At 42.5% G+C, this 3,809-nt stretch overlaps 1 long non-coding RNA gene across 1 annotated transcript in view; it reads left to right on the forward strand.

The window, feature by feature from the left end:
* The window catches only part of LOC145716074 (uncharacterized), a 15,369-nt gene extending 12,291 nt beyond the window's left edge, over positions 1–3,078 (forward strand). The window contains exons 3-4 of the long non-coding RNA XR_014138403.1: positions 1,273–1,363; positions 2,086–3,078. This is a non-coding gene — a long non-coding RNA (uncharacterized LOC145716074). The remainder of the gene's footprint in view (positions 1–1,272; positions 1,364–2,085) is intronic.
* The last annotated feature ends 731 nt before the right edge of the window (positions 3,079–3,809 follow it).

The following is a 3,809-nucleotide window of genomic DNA, read 5'->3' on the forward strand; positions in this document are numbered from 1 at the left end:
TTCTAGAGGGGAGGGTGGGTGGGAGGATGGGTTAGCCTGTTGATGGGTATTAAAGAGGGCACATTCTGCATGGAGCACTGGGTGTTATACACAAACAATGAATCATGGAACACTACATCAAAAACTAATGATGTAATGTATGGTGATTAACATAACAATAAAAAATAAATTAAAAATTTCATACCAAATAAAAATAGAATAAAGTATCTCAGTATTTTATTAATATTATTATTATTATTATTATCTTCTTCTTTAAGTTTTTTAGGCTCCAAATTTGCCAAGTTGGGCATCTGTTACTTTTAAAATCAGAAACAAAATGCCCAGAGACATAAAAAACTAAAATTAAAGATGGTTTGTATTGAGAGACCTGGAGTAGCCAGAATGCTCAGAGGAATGAAATGTTTTGGTAGATTTCATGTTGTGACAAACTACAAATTAATTAAGAATCCCTTTCTGAATCTCTTTGGTGAGACTCATTAGCCAACAATTGTTTTCTGAATACCTACTGCATCCTTGATTCGGGGCACTGAACACTATTGTCTGGCCCAGACCAGGCACCTTGCAGAGATTCTGAATCACTACCATTTGATGAATGCAAATATGTATCAGGCAGTCTGGCGCTGGGCAGTGGGGACGCCAAGTGAAATAACACCGAGCACCCTGCCCTGGCAGGACTCACAATACTATGGAAGAGATCCATGCAAATTCACTCTGAAATACAGGTGCAAATGTTATACTAACAAAGGAAATGAGGTTCTGCAGAACAACTATGAAAGAAGTAATTTCTCCTGGAGAACTGAAGACAAGTCTTCACAGAAGACAAAAGGGAGCCTTGCAGAATGGACAGGATTGTAGCAGACCACAGAAGGAGAACCTTCCTACTCCACCTCTGGCTGAAGAACTGGATGGACAAGAGCGCAGAGGCAGGAGGAAAGCCAGGGCATGTCTGGGTTCAAGAAATCAAGAAGCGATCCTCCTAGAAAGAGCGAGGGGTCTTTTGCGGGGAGTGCTGGGGGCATGGTTTCTCAAAGGGCATCAGTTCACTTTCTAAAACAGTAACTAGTGGTCATAACCGAGTCTTTGCTTAATTACTATAGAGATTTGGGTGCCTGGACCATCCATGGGGATTAAAACCACAATATACTTCATAAACGCACATGTCAAACACATAAGATACTGTTCTAAATAACAACTGTAATCCCTTACCTTTGTACAGCACCTTTCCATTTACAAAGCTTTTTCCCTGAGGTTTATTTCATTTGCTCTTCACAGACACCCTATGAGACAAGCATTTTTATCACCACTTCGACGATAAGAAAACACACTCACAGACATCTGATGAATCATCCCCATTACACCGCGTGTAAGTGACAGTTGGGTTCAAATATTCTAACTCCATTGCATTTCCCTCCGCACCACAGCTGCCTTTGACCCAGGGACACACCCTCGCAGCCCACTCCTCTTGTACCTCCTTCCAAATTTCATTTTAATCATTGTCATGGTCTTCTTTCTTCTTGGATTATAAAGTCCAGAGGGTTCTGTTTAGACTGGGTCTGGATTCTTCAAAGCAATTCCCCACTTTCAAAGTGCTTTCACACCTCATTTATCCTTACAACTTCTCAGGTAATTCCGACAAATTGAAAACTTTACTTTCGTCTAAATACAGGGAGGACAGAATGGGATGCGGAGGGGGTGGGAGCAGGGAGCGGGGCAGGAGGGAGCAGCTGATTTACTTGACGCTCTCTCGCCTTCGCTCTGTGCTGCCCGACTCGGGCAGAAAGGGCCCAAGGTTCTAGAAAGTCCTTGCACTTTGGTCCTTCCCAGGTTGACAGACTCCTGGAAATGTACATGGTATAAAATCTCTCTTTACAAATTCCATTTTTGTCACACCACTTTTACTACCAAAGCCTCTTTCAACATTTGGTTCCATAAGAAAAACTGTTCTGTCATATGGTTTCAAGTAATCCTCACACTTCTAAAATCGAATATGGCTGCCAACTAATATTGCAAGAACTAAATAGATGACATCTGGAAAGAAGAATTTTAAAACCCACTGTTTCATTACCCCCACCTGTGTCTTTCCAGGCAGCAGTGAAAAGGAGAGGTGAAGCAGCAAAGCAATTCTCAGAGACTCCGTTTGGAGGAAAATAGGGAGGAAGGGGACATGTTAAAAATTGGATTTATCATCTGTCTCTGTTGTCCTGATTCACCAGATGCATTTCAAACACTTAGGGTAAGGCAAAAGGTTGCATATTCAGCCAGTGAGGGCAGGATGCCTTTATAGCCAATTGTCTCCCCAAAATACAAAACCTATTGCCTAAAACATCAGGCTGGCTGTGGAATTGAGCTCGGGTTTAATGAACAGAGAAATCAATGATACTTACTGAGCATCTCCGATGTCCCTGCTCTGGAGAAAACAGGGCACAGGGTAACTTTGTGCAAAACATTTAATACTTCCTACTCCAGGCTACCCTGTCTGAGAAATTAGGATACTAATAATACTGGCTCTTCCAAACTGACAGGCTTATTGTAAAGCTCAAATAAGGTAATAGATGTGGAAGGGATTTGTAAGCTCTAAAGTGCCAGGGAAATGCAAAGTAACATCATTACACAATGAACCAGTAGGTCTGACCCCTGCTCAGAAGGAGCTTGCAACCTATCTGGAGGAACAAAGCATCAACATATCAAATGTAAGTACCAGCATAAGGATTACATTATAGGAAAGACAACATGACAAGTGGTTTGGCAAGATAATATGCAATTATTTGCAAGGGAGAGGTACAGACAATGAGATTTATGAATTTAAAATAGGTAGCAATCTCAGTGAGCTGGAGTGATGTGGACAGGCTTTGTGGCAGAAGCAACTCTGGATCTGGCCTTGGACGGTGAGTAGGTTGAGCAAAGAGCATTCGATATCATTCCTGCAGCATGCCCGAGCTCCTTGCCCTGATCCAGGTAAAGACATGCTGAGATAGAATACACACCACTCCTGCATGTGGTCTACTGTCTGAGGCCCACTGAGGTAAGACTCCATTATTGTCAAGACAGAGTGAGCTTCAAAAGAAGTCCCTGAAAAAAGGAAGGAAGGAAGGAAGGAAGAATGGAAGGAAGGAAGAGGGAGGGAGGAAGAGAAAGAAAGAAAGAAAGAAAGGAGGGAGGAAGGGAGGAAGGAAAGAAGGAAGGAAGGAAGAAAGAAGAAAAGAAAGAAAGAAAGAAAGAAAAAGAAAGAAAGAAAGAAAGGAGGGAGGGAGGGAGGAAAGGAGGAAGGAAAGAAGGAAGGAAGGAAGAAAGAAGAAAAGAAAGAAGAGAGAGGGAGGGAGGGAGGGAGGAAAAGGAAAGAAAGAAAGAGAAAGAAAGAAAGTCCCTGGACATTACCATAGGAATTTAACTTGGAATTGTTTGGCTGCCGCATAACTAACAACCACCCAGACCCTCCTACTCTTCTTCACCACACCCTTCTCATTCATATTCGTCTCATCTGTTTACCTGCAACTAGACGGGTCTCACAGGAAGAGAATACAGTCATCCTGCACTGTGTTTCCGACCTGAGGCAATCACAGTGTGGTGCACTGTGGTTGGCAAATAAATTCCAAGTGGGAAACCCGTAAGCAAAGAGAGAGAAAAAACAAGAGATGTTTCTCATTTCAAAACCATCCACTTAGCTCTGACTGTGTTAGAAGTCTTTTTATTTATGAGGATGCACTAGGTCACAGGCTAAGTGGGGGAGGCGGTGAAGTGTATCTGAGTTGCTTAGAGCAAGGTGCTAATGCGACCAAGTTCAGAGGTTTAATCTCCCGCCCATTCACTTC

This window comes from Leptonychotes weddellii, chromosome 11 (assembly GCF_054177405.1).
Source record: "Leptonychotes weddellii isolate Sample4059 chromosome 11, ASM5417740v2, whole genome shotgun sequence".
Taxonomy (NCBI): Eukaryota; Metazoa; Chordata; class Mammalia; order Carnivora; family Phocidae; genus Leptonychotes; species Leptonychotes weddellii.